Source organism: Calonectris borealis, chromosome 2 (assembly GCF_964195595.1).
Source record: "Calonectris borealis chromosome 2, bCalBor7.hap1.2, whole genome shotgun sequence".
Lineage (NCBI taxonomy): Eukaryota > Metazoa > Chordata > Aves > Procellariiformes > Procellariidae > Calonectris > Calonectris borealis.
The window spans coordinates 70,352,674-70,373,333 of NC_134313.1; positions in this window are offsets into that span (position 1 = coordinate 70,352,674).

A 20,660-nucleotide genomic window follows, 5' to 3' on the forward strand; every position below is an offset into this window, starting at 1 on the left:
ACAATCCAGTGTTCAGATATACCTCAATATATCAAGCTATGACATATCCTTGGTGAATATATTTAGTCTTTAAAGAATATTACTGTATGGCATCACCATTCTAAAGTGACCTTTTCATTGGACAGAATGCAAATAGTAGCAGCAACAATATACCCTACATAAACACATTTCTGTTTTAGTAGTTTTGCATTTCCTCATATACTGAGTTTTCATTGTTGCAGCTTGTAAAACTTCATCATAAAACAAAAAATCCTTCAGTGAAACATTTCCCTTTATGGAAACACACTTTTAATGCAAGTTTCTCATGCAAAATTCTAACTCTGTGTGTGTTTTCTGATATTTACAGAATGCATACAATGTTCTTTTTAATCTTGTACCCAAAACTTCAGAAAAGTAAAAATATGCCTACACTATACATAGTAAAAGTAAAGCAAAGTAAACTAGCCTTCACGAAAATCCCTGATGTTGCAGTGAGGTTGATTGCAGTCAATAGTTGAAATAGTTTGCTTAAAATTAGTCCAGGTATTGCTGCAGCTTGAAGTGCACATATAATATTAGAATTTTACAAGTCTTTATTATTTTCCTTTCTCTAATAGCAAGATCAACTACTGCTTTTTGTACCAATTTTTACAGTAAATTTAAATAAAAATGTAAGTTGCTTATGTTCATCATGTAAAAATGTAAGTTGTGTTCATCATGTTTAAGTCTGTAGTAAAATTTCTGTTTTATTCAACAACTGGATTGTAGGACGCTTCTGTAAAGGTGCTGGGGGTCACAGCAAGGTTGAAGAAAGCAAACAATATGTTCAGAAAAGCTTTTTAATGCATTTTAAATAAGCCTTTTGTAGCATGCTATAACTATCTTTTTGAGCAAGACATTATCAGACTTCTGTTCATGGAAGTTCTCTTGAACTTGAGGTGTTCATAATATGAGAAGTACTATAAAAGCTTAGCAGCAGTAGGACATGAAAACATTGCTTTGTTTATGGTACTGTTTAATAGAAGACACTGTCAGAATGATTCCTTCCACAAATAAGAGCCACTATATTTGTCTTTAATTTGAGCTCCTTTCCCAAAATTCCCAAAATAACATTTCTGGCAAAAAGATGGATTATCAAAGTATTTTCACTAATGAACCAATTTTACAAGTATCAACCCATGGAGAACTTGTGTCTAATAAAAATGCTTGTGGAGGGTTTTTTTTTGTTTTACTTATCCTAAGCCAGTAAGTTTGGAAATTGAATAACGACTTTAATATAGGTGCTGGATTTTTTTTTTTTTCCACTGGCTTCTCCTGAGTTATTTGAAAGCTAAGTTTTTTGTGCTGTTCATTATTAGACCTGAGTAAATCTTTCGGAACATGAGAGTCTCATTTATTTTTCTCTATTTCAGTTAGCTGTACAGTGAGCTGCAGAATATCTCCTCTTACAGAAGATACAGGTTTGTGACAAGAAAATGGCAAATAATGTTTGTTTTAGACGTGTCCCACAAGGTACCTGAGATTTGACATTCTGCTTAATGCAGAAATTCTAAAAACTGTTTGTCTTTTACTCCATTAGAGGGATGTGAGAAGTTCCTCTATCCCAGGCGTGGATATGTGAGCAGACATCTCCAGACTCTATCCTTGGAGATGTAACTCCAAGTAACTACTTAGGAAACCTTTCATCAGAATGACCTGGTAGAAATGCTCTTTGTATCCTTACAGGTAAATTGGTCCAATTGGCTTGTGACTGGGTGCTTAGAAAGCTGTTACCAGTTTCATGGGTTTATTTCATGCAGTAAGGCAGCATTAGGCCGGCTTGGCAGTTTGTTCTTGATCCTGCTGAGACTCTCTCAAGTTAGAAAAAAAATTAAAATGTTTACATCGCATCCTTAATTTAGACATTTTTAGTAGTTCTTCAGCATCTTCTATGATTTGAAATTCTGCTGATCCTCCAAATGACAAGGGCTGGAAAATACTTTAATCCTTCTTTGGAGGTATCTTTCTCAAAATAATGCTAGGAAAATGAGGAGCTAAAACAAAAAAAGGGAAGACAAGGTAGTCCAGTGACTAAGGAACAAAATAAACAAAACAAAACGAAAGACAAGACTTTTGTACATTGATGAAGTTTTATTATTGTTACTTACTCACTGTTGCATGTGGGGCCTCAGAGGAAATATTCTGGGCTGCACTGTTCCTCTGCACACTCTCCATATGCCTCAGTTACTGTGGGAAGGGAACTCAGGCCAAAAAAGCATAGAGGGCATAAATATTCTTTGTAAGTAAAATTTGTATCTGTAGAATTGCTGCCATGATTCAATGGCAATCACAAAATGGAGTCATTGCACACTTAATCTCCTCGCCAGCTGGACAAATCCATTTCTGGAAAAAAAACAAACAGTGTCTGAAAAAGCACAGGAACTTGCAGCACAGAAACTATGACTTACCAGGGAGGCAAAATATATTTCTAAATCTCCATGTGCCCCACTTTCTCCAGCTGAAAAATTTAGGCAAAAATATTTCCCAAACCCAAAAGAGTGCTGTTAGGTAAGTATTGGGTTAGTACCCAATAAAACAATGCCAGGGAATGGTTTTTTTGTTTTTAAAGTCCTTGAGAAAATTGGTAACAAAATATTATTATTTATTAATCAAATAACCAATTATTTATTCATCAAAGGAAATGAACGCAGAGCTCCTGCAACCTATATCATGTCTCAATTCTCTACATCCTGGTATTTGTAATTAAGAAAATGAATAACACTGGTTTGTCTAGGAGATGAAAAAATATCTCATTGCAAAAATGTAACAAAATTATAATATTCACTGTAGAAATGATCCAGAATGAAAATCTGAATTAGGTGCAAACCATCATGGATCTCATCTCATTGACAATATTCAAAATCATATATAAAGTGACTCTCAAGATAAAGTTTTTTTTGTGAACAATAATGCTTTTATATTCCATTTCTCTCTGAAATAGATTCTGTGGTGTCAAAAAACCATTTCAGCTCAGAGTGCAATTTTACCTTTAGTGGTGACACTAATTTAGATATTTATCTTTGCTTTATCTGGCTGTCTCTTGTCATGAAATTTGGAGGAATTTAACCTTTGAGACCTTAACCTCTGAGCTGAATTTGACTGAAATTGGCCAATTGGTTCAAAAGTTATTGTAAAGGGAGGGACAATTGTTTGCCAGATGTACAATCAGGCAAGGCAAGTCATACAAGCTCGTTTTCTAAGATGAAAGATGAAAAATATTGACTGGTTATTGAGTTAAGTTGTTGGTTTGTGTCATGCCTAGTCTTTCTGGCTCCTTTTTTTTTTTTCCAAATAAGAGACATACATGTTCAGTTTGTCTGACATAAAGAAAAAAATATTATTAGTATTATCAAGTGTGAGCTTTTCCTGTTGGCTATGCTACTGTAAACGTCGCTGCGAAACAATTTCAAAACACAGAAAATGCTCAGGACAACACACCACCGGGTTAATTATTCTTCCTCAGCCATTACTTGGATAGACCAGACTAGTAGTAATACTGTTGTAATGGTACTATCAAACAAAGTTTCCTTCAGTGAACCAAGGAGTTTCTTATACTTCATCTGAAATAAATATATATTTTGAAGAATTCTTTTTCCCAGTCTATCTGAAATGGCCATTGAATTTGGACCAAACACATTCAGAAACACACAGGCTTAAGATCCCATAGGCTTGGGAGGGACCACTTAGGACATCAAACTCACTTAGGTCACCAGATTTGTCTGGTACAGTAAAAAGCAGTCATACGATTAGGTATCTGTTTCCGAAGAGTTTCTAGAAATTGTCCTTTCTATATGAGACACATAGAAGTAGACAGGGTTGTGCACTCTGCTTTACCTTATCCTCAGCCCTGGCTAATTTCTAATTCTTCAGAAATAGGTGAACACCACACTTTCTTTTCCTTGTCCTTTATCAAAACTCTTAATGGGGAGGAGGAAAAAAAGCATCACTGGCTCCCACAGCAAGGTAAATCAATAAATATATCCCCATCTTATGTTGTACTCGTTGAGCAAGGCGATCCTGCACATGTAGTAGGCAGTCTGTTTCCTCCTTTTAACCAGATGACAATAGCGTCCCATTTGTTGTTTTCATTCTTTCCTTTGGCACTTTTATTTCCTACGTCCCTGACAGGGATAGGTTGGAAGCAGGTCTTATGAATTTAACAAGTGATAGTCTTTAACCACAAATGTGTGGGAACAAAACATTTGAGGGCTCAAAAACATAATTGTGTTCTTAGTGGAAAGATGGAGGAAAAAGTGCTGTCCCTCCTAGACATAATGGGACAAACTGAAAAATGCTGCAGATAGCTCTCAAGACCACCTTCCTGAGTTCTGAAACAATGCAGCACAGGAACTGTTACAACTGATCCCAAAATAGCTCTACCTACTTAATTTGTTACGCCATCTAGGGTGCCAAGCTCCAGAACTTTCTCAGAATAATACGCAAAACCACAGGATTGGTTTATCAATGCATGAACAATTTAAAATGTTCAAAAGAGAAATGCCCACACTAAGCAAAATGACTTAGCAATTGGGATTTTTTTTGTGCATGAGAATGGAGGTTTAAATCATTTTATCGTTATTCTCTTATTCATATAAATGTTTTTTGTATCCTGTGAAGCTTCTGACACATGGGTGCATTTCATCAGTTAATGATGTTGCATGGAAATATAATACCATTTCTCATCTCAAAACTTAAAATTATCTTCAGCTGGTAATCTAATATCTCCTTGCTAGTGTATTGTGAAAAAGGCTGCACAGAGGTGCCCTGTATGTCTCTTTTAAACTATTCATTATTTTGTCCCATTTTATTCATTTTCACTGTGAATGATATAGTTTCAGTCATCTCATTCACTCTTCCTACTGACTTCCTACTGAAATGACCATATTTCTAATGATTTACATTGATTCTCTGTGTAACTGCTTATTTTCAGTGATCCACCCTCTTGGAGCTCCATATTGCGCTGTCATACAAGTTCCTTCCCCTTTCAGCAGATTCAAACATTTGCTCATGCAATCAGGATGATGCACTGCTATGCACACAAAAGTCACATCCGCGGAACTCTCAAAGCCACCAATTTTTGCTGGGACAAATAAAAACCTATTCCAAATGCCTATAAGGGACATGGAATTGCTATTACGCACATACCACCATTGGTACATGTCAAATACACGTACATGCATCTATATATATGTACAATTTTCCTTGCAAACAGTTGGAAGCAATTGTATTTCTCTTTGTATTTTTGCATATGTCTTCAATGTATAAAGAGTAAGCCTAGGATTTTATGATAATCTTTGCTTCCAGCTCTGATGGTCTGACTGACCTGAGATTCAAACAGCACGTATTTCAAAGGAAAACAAAGATCTGCAGTTAGCTGTGTACTGAATACCAAAATTAAGGTCTTTCCATATAATTATCAATCATTGCAAATGCTGACACTGCTAAAGCAAGAGATATGTATAAAAAATTAGAAAGAAATTCCAAAATTAAAGCAGAGGGCAAGAAAACAGGTAAGTAGCAACTTGTGAATTGAGCAAGTATGGATAGAGGGATGGAAAGCTGCAGACTGAAGTTTTTGACTGGTTCTCAGTTCCCAGATAATTAAAATGCAATAGACAAGAAGTGTTCTCTTTATCTGCTGAAGTCTGCTATGCAGGCAGCTGGTCCAATAGACTGACAGAAACAAAATGTCATCTGTCTGCTAGATCTCTGTTCTTTTTAGATATTGATCTAACATCCAGGAATGAAACCTATATAGTAAAGGCTCCTACCTTTATCACAAGTGCAGACTCCTACCAGAGAAGCTAAGGTGGCTGCCTAAAACTTGACAGCATTTAAATTACAGAGCAGAATGTATGTTGGTGTGTTTTGGAAGTCCTCCCCAAGTGTAAATCAATGGAGCTAAGCAAGTCTAAGGTAAGACCAATGACTTTTTGAAAAACAATGGTATGTGATAATGGTGAGCCAGACAGGGCCTATTAAAGGTTAATCTTAATAATCTTCTTATTTATAACTGAATGATAAACTTGCTAACTATGCATATGATGAAAGTGCAGACTAATTTCTCTTATGCTGTCTACTTCCTATTAGTATCTTTTTCCTATTATTTAACCTATTACTTAGGCAGATTAGGATCTTCACATTGCCCCATAGCAGTTTCATTTCTTTGGCATCTTTTAGACCGTTTGGAAATCTGGATAAATTATATTCTCCAGATTTCCTTATCCTTATGTGATCATCCTTGTTCTTGTAAAGGACTCCAGTAGCTCTGTGAAGCAAAACTTCAGACCTGAGTTTCTTCAACTCTGCAGCATGTATCATCCTGCATGAGATCATCCTGATGAGAAATTTTTCATTTGGTCTTTCCACATTCTTCCAGCAGTTCAGCATGAGCAAGACCTGCATAGAGAAGTGGTCTTCTGGAGAATCCTTCCTATGCTTTTCCACAGGGAAAACAGATGGAAGAGATTTGTTGAGTTTTCCTACTCTATCTTCTCTGAACGTTCCTTCTATGCCTTGGTTACTTACTGGCCCTCCAGGTGCTTTGGTGAGTTTCCTGCTCCTGATGTGTTTAAAATAGGGTTTATTAATTTTATGCCTTTTGGATGTTGTCCTTCAAGCTCGCTCTCCTCTGCCTTTGTGTTAGTTTTCATTTGTTATGTTCAGTATGGTGTCTTAAGCCTGCACAGAAGTCTACCATACAGCTAATAGGATTCACATGAATTTCAGTTCTACCTCAAGGACTGATGCTCTGAATACATACCTTTACGGCTCCTGTGGAAAAGGAGTCGATGAAAACTGCTGCAAGAAAAGTATAGACTTTCCTCCACTAACACTTAAGTGGTAGGAAAGAATTATGGGTAAGAAACTGTGGCTGAGGAGTGACGACTGATTAATCAGCATTCTTATATTGGGGAAAAGCTGGATGAAGTTGATCATCGGGCTATATTACAACTCTTGCTGTGTGGACCAGAGCCAGCCTACTTATGTTTTGGACAATGGACACCTCTGTAACTGTGACACATCCATAGTGTGGAGGGTAAGAAGACATTAAAAATCAAAAGGACAGATCAAACACAGTCTCACATTTAATCAGTGCTTTAGTGAACCTTATGAATTTAGATGTCTCGCTCATGATTTTGAAATTTTAGGGTTGACAACTCTTGTATTTGCATGTTTAAAATGATGACATCTTCTTAAAGTGTTTCCCAGCTTTCCTAAGTTTTTGCTATGACTTTCAGACCTGTACTGACGTACATACTTAGCTGACAGTGCACTGCAGGAAAAATCGTATCTAATCCCAGAAACTTTAATTGTTTGGGGTTGTTTTTAATGTTTCTTCCTTAATTATTTTGTATTTCTGTATATGCTGAATGTTTTTTAATTCTAGTCATTATGCAGTGGCAAAATCATAATTTTGGAAAGATTTGGCAATTTTTTTTTCCACTGTTGATAGTAGTCAATTATTGCCAATTTTTATTATTTTAAGTATAGCTAATAAAATATACCATAAACAATTACCATCTCATTTTTTTTCTCATATCAAAACCCTAATAAGAGACTTTGGGAAAACACAAGGGGGAGCACAAGGCAGGGCAAAAAAATGTCTTTCATTGGCATATATTGTTGTGAGACAATGAAATCTGAATATTGCCTATTCTGATCCCCACTGGGATCCCTGAGTCCACAGAATGATCCTAATTGAATTTTCCCTGCCTAAATGGAGTATGCCCTGTTGTGAACCTGCTTTGAGCATGATGACAGGATGGGACGTCTCAGAGCATCGCTTCTATGAGACCCAAGGCCTTCGTTCTATTACCTCTATTATCTAAACAAATAACCTTGGACAAATCAATTTACATTAATCCAACCTAGTGGATTAAACCTCTCTCCTTTCCTTTAAAATGTCTCAATCAAGTTTCAAGTGAAATTGCTTGAACATTTATCTCTTAAAATGTGACTGTGTATAACAAGAGAAATCTGTATTTTTTTATTAAAAATATAGAGATGTTTAAAAGGGTAAGTTAATGTATGGGTCATAGCAAGTTCTTTCTGTTCTGTAACACCAAGCACAGAATCCCTTAGCAACAGTTGTATTTTTATTTATGCTAAAATGAGTTGGCAAAGTGAGATTAATCTTGGATTATTTCTGTTTTCTTCTTTCATTCATCACATGAAGAACTTAGTATTTCAACATTTTGTTGTATAAAATTAAAAATCTGCACTCACAGTGAGCTTCAGCCATGTTTACTGCAGTAATCACACAGGATTAGTTCTTTATGATGCTTCCTGTGTAAATGCACTTGAAATAGATAGCAGTATGAAAAATTATTATTTAAATTTATGGGGAAGTTGTTTGAAACTTAATGAATTTCATTAATCCATTAGATAATATGACATTTTTCGAGTCTTGCTTTTTATTTAATGTATAAAGGATTTTATCTAGAAAATAATCTAATTTAGCTTTCTCTTATTTTGAAAATTACAGATCAGTGCATGATTATTTTCACACATGCCCTGAGTTAATCCATTATCCTGTGTTTGTGTAATAATTCTAGTGTTTTATAGAAGTTATAATAGTTCTATGCATAGGAATAGTCCTGCTGTCAAGTTAAGCTCTTGTGTATTGTCTATTTTTTCTGTTTTTCTTCCGATTTCATGTTCAATGAGTAGAGACTAGGGACTGACAAGGGAAGCTAGTCAAAGCGTTTAAGAATTAACAATGTTTAACAAACAATGAAACCAATATTTAAGATTTGATGTATATATGGAATTGTGTTCTTAATGTTTCTACCTGCTGAAGTTTCTGTATTCAAGATATGGGCTAACAATGATACATCTCATTCTTTGCCTTTGCCCAAGTTGCTAATTTTCCTGCTTTTGTGAAGATGCTGAGCTGAATATCTCTAGCACTGGTCAACTCAACATAATGTCTATAGGTTTACAGAATATTTTGTATGAAGCTGCCTGGTAGGTTCAGAGGAGTAAGCATGCCTTTTTGAAAGTACTCTGAGGAATGATAAGCTACTTGCATGACGTCCTTTTAAATTCTACTACATTGTGTTTTCAGGTTGTTATTCCATGAAGCTTCTATGACAATATTGCAAATAGTTTCAATTGCCCAATTCCAGTTGAGATTTGGGTTTACATATCTTGACCTGCAAATAAAAAATGGTTTGTAATGCAATTTAACTTCACACCTAGCAAAGGCAGTAATTAAAAAAAATTCAGCACATTGACTTGATTAGCACATTACATGCAGGCTATAAGACAGTGCACAACATAGTATTTCAAAGACCTCATCCTTCTGATTTTTATGGCTAGGGCTTCATGCTGAATAGCCAGAATTGTTAAGTGCCAAATGCCCTTCCCTCCATCATCTAGGCCAAGCCCATGCCATGTGCAGGGACATCTTTCACTAGATCAGGTTGCTCAAAGCCCCATCCAACCTGACCTTGAACACTTCCAATGATGGAGCATCCACAACTTTCACTGGGCAACATGTTCCAGTGTCTCATCACCCTCATCGTAAAAAATTTCTTCCTTATGTCCAATCTAAATCTACTTTCTTGAAAACTGTTGCCCCTTATCCTATCACTACAGGCCTCTCTCTCTGTCTTTCTTATAAGCCTCCTTTATATATTGAAAGGTCGCAATAAGGTCTCCCCGGAGCCTTCTCTTTTCCAGGCTGAACAACCCCAACTCACTCAGCCTTTCTTCATAGGAGAGGCGTTCCAGCCCTCTGACCATTTTTGTGGCCTTCCTCTAGACCTACATGGTTGTCTTATCCCTTTTGAGTTAGAGCAAAGAAATTGTGGCCTTATCACAAATATTTTTTACAGACACAACAGAAATTCAAAGATTTTCTAAAATGTGAAAAATTGAATCTGTCATTGCTGTGTTTGTACTCTTATAGATTTTTTATCACTCCTGAAAGAGGAAGTATTCTTTGGTTAAAACCAAAGGACTCACAGTTGAAAATTTCGTATTAGCTTCAAGTTTTTCTGTTCTCCCTAGTCAGTTCAGCTTTCATTACATTTTGTCAGAGTGACACTAGGATGCTCTTCAGCGACCCTTCTTCCCCATTCCCAAACTCTGACTCTGGATTGCATGGGGCAATCAGCACCCCAGATATAGTTCTCCTGTGTTCTGGTAAAAAGGCAAACCTTGAAAACCCTACTGAAGTCCTCCCAGAAATACCAGTAGTTAGAGACAACGTGTGGAGTGAGAAAGGACCCAGCTGGGAGAGCTGTGACCACCTTACCCCCACCAGGCTTGGTACTGCCATGGCTCAATAGCTTCATATAAATCTTGCTCTAGTAGCTCTGCATAGCCTTGCAAACTGCAGTGCAGGAATAAGCCAAAATTATTATCATAAAATCCCCAGTTGATTCCTTTGTGCTGCACTCTAGCCTCTATAGGGAAAGTTTTATCACTTCCCTCATATTTTAATTGTATACATTCTACAGCTGGTAGCAAGATGTCCAAATAAATGATATGAGTTGACAAGCCTTTTAAAAGATTGAAGTGACTGGGTTATATCTATTGGTGTGAGAGAGAAAAAAAGGAGAGTAAATGAGAAGAAAAAGTAAAAAAAGTTTCTTCCCATGCACTTTTCTCCCAAATAAAGCAAAAAGGTGAAGATTGTATAACCTCTCTAGCCTACTGCCTGTTTATGCAGTAAATCTATACCAGTAGGAGATTTATTAATTTAACTGTGGTCTTGCGTGTAAGAATGATATGGGTAGTCTCAGATCATATTTATTCATTTAATAGAGGGATTTATTGGCAATGCCTGATAACCATATTTTGTAGTTTAGATCATTGTTTTTCCTTCATATTAATAGTTTCTCTCTATCTTGCTATTTAAATAAGACATCTCTGTAGTCGTGAATATCAACAAAAAAACTCTTAAGCTGGATGACATAATTTAGCAATCAGCAAATTAGAACAGCATGTAGCTTCTGATGAAAAAAATATTAAATGTGTGTCTCATAACTCTGCTGCTGAGGTTTAGTTAAACACATAACCTTTATTTGAACTTATCTCATTAATCATGGGCAAAATGTAGCTATTTCACATATGGGACTGTGGAAAAGATAGCACAGTCATTTACCATTGCAGAGTGCTCACTCCCCAAAGAAGATAATTTCTGTAGGGAAACTTGGCAAGGGGCAGGTTAAATACCCATACTGGTTTTCCTCTGGAAAGTTCATGAAAGCGACTACTATTTTTTCCCCTGATAAATTACAAAAAGTTCACCTTCTTAGAGGTTGTTAAAAGTTGTTAATAAGAGCTTAAATTTTTCAGGATTTTTTCTTTTCAATGTGACAGCAGTTTCCTATTATGGTCCCAAAAATTTCTTCTTTTCATTTGCAGTCATTCCCTCATTTTTGCTTCTACTTAAATCTGCAGTCCTCAGTTTCACACAGACAACTAGGAGTTCGATAGTTTCTCAGGCAATAGGTTTTTACCCAGTTTGGTATCCCACTAGCTCATTGTTTTGCCGTCTCAAGTTTTGCAGCATCCACCAGCCAGCATTTACTTGACTTGTTCTAGCGATCTTTCGTTCTGAGTGTTAGAGGTTGACTCGCTGCTATCTATGGGGTCTTGCTAGATGCAGTGACCTTAAAGAAAGCAATGCCCTGTCAGTTTCAAAAATGACCCTGTGCTACTGAAACACTCTTTATATAAACCCTCCCCTGAGGGGCAAGCACAGTACAGCGTTACACTGAAATGTTGCAATTTCCTTCCACATAAAAATACACAAGGTCCAGGATTCTCCTAACGTATCAAATCTCTGGCTCAGTCCACTGTGACATATGCGGAGATTAAATTTCATCCTCCTGATGATGTGGGAATTTGGGACATTAACATTCAAAGCTTCTAATTGTAAGAGGAGTGGTGTGCCTGTCAATTTCAAATGATGACATGTGTGATAAGACTGTGATCTTCTTACTGAGTATTCTTAGGAACCCAGAGCATGTGTATGTTAGATATATACACTTAACACTAATCACCCCTTCAAGGTACCTCTCACAGGCTGCCCTCCCTGTGTGAGGAATGTGTATTTGGGCTGTAGGTGAGACATGAGACTACGCAATCATACGATATAGTGGACAGTGCCAGGGGTACGACCACTTCCTTTTTCTTTGTTTTTGCTCCAGTTAATAACAATGTTCTAAGTGTAAATTGCTCCAAAAACTTGTGGTATCTCGAACACCAAGCTCTGTAAGTACAAAATAGAATCATAGAATCATAGAATCACTTAGGTTGGAAAAAACCCTTAAGATCATCGAGTCCAACCGCAAACCTAACGCTGCCAAGTCCACCACTAAACCATGTCCCTAAGCGTCACATCTACACGTCTTTTAAATACCTCCAGGGATGGTGACTCAACCACTTCCCTGGGCAGCCTGTTCCAGTCCTTGATAACCCTTTCGGTGAAGAAAGTTTTCCTAATATCCAATCTAAATCTCCCCTGGCACAACTTGAGGCCATTTCCTCTTGTCCTATCGCTAGTACTCTAATAGAACTAGAAACATAATGCTTTTGGCTATCTATCTCCCTTTTTCATTTGCTAAATCATCTGTATGTAAGTACTAAAGCAGGCCCCTGTGCCACTGGTCGACTGGGATGATAGGAGCAAAGACTTATCAGGTGAATGCTGTAGCCAATTTGGGATCTTCTTCAGGAACTGCTCCAATGAGTATCTGGAAAGCAAGGATTCAATGCCTAAGTCTCTCTCGTTCCAGCTGAGTGATCCAGTTTAAAAGGATGTGGAGTCAACAGCTTTCCTGTTGGTCTCAGTGAATGTTGAAATACTGATGTAACATGGCAGAGTCCCTGTGAGGCAGAGAATACTGCCCACAATACTCACCCGGGATGGAGATTCACGTCTGTCCTCTAAAACAGAGAGAATGTGCATTGGAGTAAGGGTTTCCACCATCTCTGGTGACTGTTCTTACCATGAGTTTCCAGCAGCTCTGGGACCATGCTTTCTCTTGCTGTTTGCAGGAGGGCTTTGTACAGTTCCCACTTAAAAAAAAAAAAAATATTGTGGAAACAGCTGCCTTTTTTCTGATTTTCAGTACAAGAATCTTACATGGTCATACATGACCACAACACTCCTGCACACTACTTCCTTAGTAGGGGACCTAGAAGGTGACTCCCAGTTTCCAAACATTGCTTTTTTTTTCCTTTTGGCCAGCCAGAAGGAAATCAGGGATTAATCTGCAACGACAAAATATTTAAGCCAAGATTTGAATGAGTCTGGCAGGTGTGCGTCAGCTGCTGTCTTCACACACTGCCCGGGCAGCTGCAGGTCCATAAAGCACCTAAAAGCCACATACTGAGAACTACGCATGTGTCCTGTTGCAGGGAACAGTGATAGTCTCTGATTTGTTTTCAATACATTACTACACATGAATACCATATTCAAAATAATAGTAAATACATAGCCACGAGGTGATGTTCTTTTCCTGTCTCATAAACATGATCAGGTTCCTACTCTGCAACCTCCTGCACATTCACCATTTGTCAAGACCCTTACAATTTGGCTGCTATAGCTGGTGGCAGCCTGTTTCGGCAGAGCTGTTCCAACTCACCTCCCAGCTGCCTTGAGTCATGACTGAAACTGTGTTTATCCAAAACAGCACATTTACAGTTTTGTGAATACCAAACTCATCATTTGCTCCCTTTTTGCTGGGTACTTGTGAGGAATCAAAAAGAACAGCAATGCCTTATAGAAGTCTTTAACATAACTTACATTGCATCTATTATAATAGATCTATGGGATGGGCACATTCCCTTCCTTAGAATTGAAATGATTCAGAGAAAAGAAAAGGGACATAAAGATATTTTGAGGTTTCTAAGCAATTTGAATATATGTATACATAAAGAAATGCAAGCTTTTATGCCTAATTTCAGAAGCTCTGGCTGGTTTTCCAAATATCATGAAATTTTTTTTTAAATCATTCATCAAAATCTCTTGCAGTAAGCAGCACCAGATGTGTGGCTGGTGATGTAGACAGACATCTGAAACTTGAAAATCACTGCCCAAACATACCCATTGGCTCATACTTTGAGTCACATCCAGTCCTATTGTGGATTTAGAGAGACAATTCAGACATGACAGGCTAATTTATTACTCTAGTTTATTCCAGTTTCACCCACTACAAATGAAATCATAGGGTAAGTTGTGGTGATGAAGCTAGAGGAGTTGTGTCTCATTTCCACTCTGCCAGGCTAGTCAGATATTCTGTCCGATGCAGAAACTCCTTGAAAGGAAGGTTAAAATTAGGGAGCTTTCTGCAGGAGTCTAGGATGTGTGTTTGCTGTGAAGTGTAAATTCTTCAGAAAGAAAATTCCACACTTAGAGAAATTTTTTTTATATTCTTTACCATTCTGCTTGTAATGACCTTTTGATACCTTTACCTCTTTGCAAATAGTGTTTGGGTAATCTTTCAACAAATTATGCTAAACCACTGGCAGGTTATAAAGAACACATGTGCTAGATGACCATTGACTTTTCCATTAGTGATCTTAAGAAGAGAGAAATTAATTAGCAAACAGTGGGATTTGTCTGCTCTACACCTCCTGCCCAGTCAGCTTTGAAAATGTCTACCAGGTGAAACTGTTAATTAGGCAAAAGACAGGAAAAGCACTGAATGAACATGTAGAAACGGGTTTCTTGTCAGAAATATTTCAATTTTGATACGAAATGTGGCTTATAAAAAGTTATTTCAACATTTAAAGCCTCTTTGCTAGTCAAGTGGAACAAATAGTCTAAAAGGAAATGCAAAAAGTATCATAATTTAGGAATTAGCATAGTCCAAAAACTGAAAATGGTTGACTATTAAATGAGTTGCTCATGGCCTTTCAAAGAAAAAAAGTAAATCATATGTGAAACATGTATCTGCACCCACAGCTTATGTGGTAACTGACTCTCTGGGTTGAGGTTTGTTTATACGGTAGTATACAGGTTATTGAAGAATATACACTTCATTCTACCTTTTAACCCAGTGAAAGCCTGTGCTGTATGTCCTGAACCAGGGTTGCACAAAGAGCTTTTTGCGCGTGAGATGAAGAGGCAGTCTTCCTCTGAATGCAGGGACTGGGGGCTTCCACACACCCCATTTAGTAAGGGGAAGTGCAAAGGGAACTACAGTGTTGTGTTTAGGGTGCTCCAGCAAAGAAAGAATAGAATAAAAAGAGGTAAGAATGAGAACTTCACTATCTTTGCCTTTTCTGTCAAGAGGATGCTGAAAATGCTTTATCGATCAGACCACATAAGTAAATTAGGAGAGGCAATACTTAACTGGTGAATCATGGGACAATACAGTTGAGCAGCTCAACATAATGAAAAGTAGATATTTTGGAGCAAGCCTATATTCTTTGAAGACCTTGGGAATTTAAATTTTGAAACAAAATACTTTCTGTCCTTATGCCAATTAGATGGCAGCTGAATCATGGCTTTAAGATACCTCTGTTGTGGGCAGAAGCAACCACAGCAGCATACCCTGTCTTAGTCCCGCTGTGGATCTAGCCCAAATGCTACAGTCCTTATGCACATTGAATAATACCTGTTCACCAGAACAAACTAATTTGAAGCAGACTTTCCCCATGGGAAAGCTGTAGTAAAAAAGGAAAAAACTAAAAATACAAAGAAAGTTCATTTGTGCTAGTTAAAAAAAAAGTAGTAAGTTTAAAACAGTGAAATAAATTAGGATTTATATTTAGTTAACAATGAGTTATCACAAACCATTCCCATATATTTCCTGATGGTTTACCATTACATAACCCACTTTATATTTATAATGTACATCTGGCATACTGTACTTCTATTCAGATTACTTTAATTAAACCAGCCTCCAAGCTCCCATATAAAACAATGGAAGTTCTGAAATGCAGGAAAACAGCAGCACGAATTCATGAATAGCCCTGTATGTGAATGCAGGCAATCTGCAGATTAGTGCAGTGGTTTCCTGTTGTTAACACCATAAACTTGTTGAACTCTGTTAGCTAAATTCTTCTAACTTCAGCCCAGTCGCTGCAGCTACCACAGAAGAGATGGGCCAGAAGAGAAAAGGAAAAGATGAATAGCTTTTTTAGATTGGAAAGGAAAAAAAAAGCTAGCTTTGTGGGCTTGAAAAGAACTACAGTGCTTTGGAACTCTCTTACTAAAATTACAGTATCAGTGTTCCCTCCCAAAGACAAAAATTGCTTAAACAAATAATCAGTAATAGACAGGCAGAGAGGCCAATGTTGAAACAGTTTCTAAAAAAGGCTGGATGATTTAGACTTAATTTTCAGTAAATGTCTTGCTTAGCCACCAGTCTCAGAGGGACTGAGAAGTTCCCCGTAGGCACAGCTCTTCTCACGAGGACCTCAATTATATGTATTTAAAAATAAATGATAGTGCAGTGTTTGGGTGCAGAAGGTTATTTCCAGTCTCTAAAAATCTTGATATCCTTAACAAGCTATTTAAATCCTCAAGCAATTACCAGAGATTACCTTTAAAAGCTACAGGATTGAAATAATTCATTATTTTTAAACCTTGTTGCAGGCCTCTACCAAATTCTCAGTATGGATAAGGACCCTTGTACAGGCAAGTAAGTCTGTTGATTAAAGGCTTACTTTTCTTAGCTATTTTTCATGAATGCTGCAGAATCTGTGAACAACAGTCAGAAAAACATGAATATAGGATAGCAACTGTTATAATATATATTTATCTTTATATAAAAATATATTATTAGTATATTCTGCAGTAACTATAATAGAATAATATTCTATTACAGGCTCATAGTATCATAGGATAATTCAGGTTGGAAGGAAGCTTAGGATGATGCTAATCCAGCCTTGTGCTCAAAGCAGGGTAGACCATGAAATTGATAGTTCCTCCAACTAGATATCTGCAACTGATGAAATAAAAAACAGCTGAAACCTTCCTACAGAACCTGGTTGCAGTATAGCCTAGTGGTTTTAAAATGTTGGTAACATTCCTTTTGCCACCAATTATTTAATTCAGCTGAAAGTGGAATTAATTGGTAAAGGTTACGTTATCTAATTAGTGAACAGAATGTGTGCCTTCAGCCATCAAATGAGTTCTTAGTACGAATGTTCACTCTATGAACTGCTTGATATGTAACTGATCCAGACTGTAACATCTGTTTACAGTATATTCTTTGTCAAATGCTTTGCCAAATGGTGCAGTTCTCATTTTTACCTCTCTTTGCACCTTTTTATCCTTTATCCTGTTCTTCCTTCTGGGAGAGTGTCCTAAACACAAGGCCATAGACATGAAAGTTTTGTTTTCTGATCTCTTGAACAGACAGGGCTAATTTCGCCAAATAAATTATTTGCAGTGCTTAATATGACCAGTGCAAATAACTCCATATGCCACACGGGAGAGAAGTTTCTCTTTTTCCTGCTGTTTCTGCTGTTCAGGGAGATATTGAAGTTTTAGACATTATGAAGATCATCCAAAGTAACATTCGTCTAGTCACAACTGTAGCAAAATCCTCCTGTGTTATACAAATTAATTTGCTGTGAAAACTTGTATAAAGAGATTCTGAACAAATAGAGGACTACTGAAATCTTACTCTTTGTTGTACAAATACAATTTGTAATTAAGATTTAGTATGGGGAGTTTCTATTTCTGCTTCCAACAGCCCTTCTCCACAGAGCACTGATATCCCTTTTGTTTAAAGATTCAGGAATAAGAGCATTATTTTATTGTAAATTACAGGATGTAAGAATTAACGGCATAATAATTCCAAAGGGAAATAATTTTAAGGTAATAATATAATATTCTTGTAAGCCAAGACTTTGTATGGCTGTGTGGAAATGTAAAGTACAGGGGAAGAGAAGGAAGGGGAAAGCGGAAGAAAAAGAAAGGAGGCCAAGAATTAGGATGCTATCCTATATATAAGTACATATGGCAACTCAGAAGGAGCAACAGACAGTCGGGGATCCAAATGCCTCCCCCCTGCGGTGGCCAGCTGAGCAGGGGTGGTACAGTGGCTGAAATAAAAGGCAACTGCTGTGTCCTCCTGCCAGTCAGAGACCTGCAGAATCGCTCCTTGTGCTGCTCTGTTCCCCAAACTGCTGGTGTGGACCCACCCCCCGTGGCATGGGCATTGTACTTCTAATTGGTACCTAGTGAAGAGAACGGCTGCAACTGCAGTAAAGAAAATATGGCTATACACAACAAAGTCTGAATTTTCTAGGACATGACTTGGCTTGTGATTGCACAAGCCAAGCTTATTCTGGAAATCGTGAACTTCTATAATTCCCAGAGAAATAACGACACATCAACATCCAACAGGATACTATGATGGTCATTTTAATTTGCTTTGAAATTTGAATTCTAACATTGGTTACTGTCCTAATATTAAATACTGTTCAACAGTCACCCAAGAGCAGGATGAACAATGCCGATGTGTAAGTCCTATATGTCATAAAGGCAAAATGGTATACAAATCTCTCAGTGTTGCTTGGTCATCCTGCCAGGTATCCATCAACAGAAGCGAAGTGATGCCTTAGTATATTTTGTATACTTAGACTTTTAAAATGCAACAGAGAAGACCTGCCTGTGTTACTGAAGTGAATTCATGAGTCCATGTGGGTTTCTAATCAATGGAGCTAACCAGTGATATAGTCCTTCTGGAATGGGAGAAACAGGTCCACTAGAGAGAATGGCAATCATAACACGGTGAGTCCAGGTGCAGAAGTCACCACAGATGTACTGGGAACAACAAGAGAATGCAGAAGATGAAAAACAAAGTCCAGATCTGTAAAAATAAATGACTGTGTGATCTGCAGTAAAGAAAATTAGGGTTCTTCTTTAGATGAACAGTAAAGCCCACCTGCAGACATTTTACAGTGCACTTCAGAGTCCTGGGGAAGTGGGCAGGAGAATAGCAGCAGGGCAAATAGAGACTGGGACAGAAACTGCCAGTGATCAATTATTAGCCAGTAACAGAGAAAAGCAGAAAAGAAACACTTGTAGTGCTGCAGTCTTTCAAACAGTGCACTATAAATCCTGCTGTTTTCTCCAGGTATTAATCTTTCTGTTTTCACAAGGAAAAGAAATCACGAAAAACATGGAAAGGATCTTGTGTAAGTTATGGCCACGCAGGGAACTGAAAGCTCCCTTGTGGACATATCAGTTGACTTAAAATAACTGGAGATTAGGTGTCCAAATTCCTTAAGATGTTTGAACGTTTTAGTCACTTCATTAATCACTGAAGCTAGGAGGGGGATAGGATATGTTTGCTTCCATGCAAAGAACCATGAGAGGGTTTTCTGTGATTGACACAGATGTTAGATGTTAGATACTGAGAAAGGTTTCTTTGGGCTCATTGTTTATATGATGAAAATTGCATCTTTAGAGAAAAGAAAAGAATGTAAAGTCCCAGATTTTGTTTCAACATTTGCAATATAAATTACCTTGATTTTTGAAGTGACACTTCATTTCAATATTGCCTGAATTTAATGCATAAAAAAGAAAATAAGTAATTTTGCACATACAGGTGTGCTAATAAGATATGGCATTTTTATGGATTGCTGGTCTCATGAGATTTTCAAGGTCTGAAAGACAGGTAAAGCATAATGTACTGCGTGGATCTTCTAGATGTTAGCTTGCCTCCACTTCCAGGCACAGAATGGGACAAATCTCCTACGTATTTTAATCTAAGATTTGCCTTTGACTCTAGCAGAATGAAATATACATGCTTGCCAAAGAAATAAGATTTCACAGTAGAAACCAGCTAATTTTAAGTTGTGAACAAAGTACCAAAATGTGGGTAGCATCCCAGGGATGTTTTGCTATATAATTCTATTTCCACTAAAATTGTCAACAAGTAGCAGTGACTATAAAGTTTTATATTTTATTTTGCGTGGGGAAGACTTGGCTAGACCTTATTTCTTAGAACTATATTTGTATTAGCTCTTCTGTGATCATGCTGAACTGCATGAATTTCATTAAATAATTTAGTATATGAGGAATTGTTACAGCAGTCGGGAGATGCTGCATGAAAATCAAGCAAAAGGGGTAGGTTGAGCACAGCTGTGCATGGGAGTGAATGTATTTAAGGCAAGTCTTTCATTGCAATGTGTTCCTCCTTATTTTAATTAATTTTTATTGTTTTAGCAAGTAATTTTTGCTACTTGGAATGATGAAAACCTGCAAACGTTGCAACCCCCATCGTATAACCTGAGACTCTGTGCTATTGATAAAGCCCCATAGCCAGTTATATCTTCTGCAAAATGTCAAAGTACATTTGATATTAGATTGTATAGTTATTCGTGCATTGCAAAATCAACCACATTTCCAAAAATGTTAAAAATCCAAACTGAGGTTGGCCACAAATTACCTAATTTGAGACAATGAATTCATTGAGCTTTTAGGATGTGTTCACAGTTTTTCTTCTGTCTCTTTTTTAGCATTTTGAGTCACTAAAGCTCCATGCTGAAAAGGTCTAATACCTGTGGTTTACAGTCATCTGTTACCCATTCATTAAAGGGGCTTCTCTGAACCACTCCTTTCCCTACCCAACACTGAGGTTTGAGAAAAAACCCACACATAAAACAATTGCAGTCAACAAAACAATCACCCCCATTGTTCTCTGCAGGGATTT